This window comes from Martes martes (assembly GCF_963455335.1).
Source record: "Martes martes genome assembly, chromosome: 9".
NCBI classification, from domain to species: domain Eukaryota; kingdom Metazoa; phylum Chordata; class Mammalia; order Carnivora; family Mustelidae; genus Martes; species Martes martes.
The window spans coordinates 21,727,519-21,727,945 of record NC_137896.1 but is presented as its reverse complement, the minus strand read 5'-3'; positions in this window follow the sequence as shown (position 1 = coordinate 21,727,945).

Here is a 427-nt window from a genome sequence, read left to right as displayed (position 1 = left end):
GACGGCATCACAGACCATCAAGGAGCCACCTTCCTCAAGTTCCTGTTTCTAAAGGAGAAGCAGCTGCCTTGTCATGATCCCAGAGGGAGAGGTTTTTCTCTGGTTTTGTGGCTTGGTCCTGCCTGAGGAACACAGAACTGATGTAAATGAGGAGTTTCCCATGCTTACCTGACCATTATAATCATCTGAAGTTCTTGTCGGTATCAGATTCCTGGGCTCCTCCTCTATCTTCTGAATCCAAGCCACCAGAGGAAAGCCTAGGAATCTGAATTTTATATACTCCAGGAGATGCCCTCAACTGGCTTTGGGGGAAGCACTGCCTTGGAGTGATGTGTCCTAACCTTTAATATATACAGGTATCCCTTGGGGATCTTGTTAAATAGCAGATTCTAGTTCGGTTGATCTAGGGGGTGGGACTGAAGGCTCT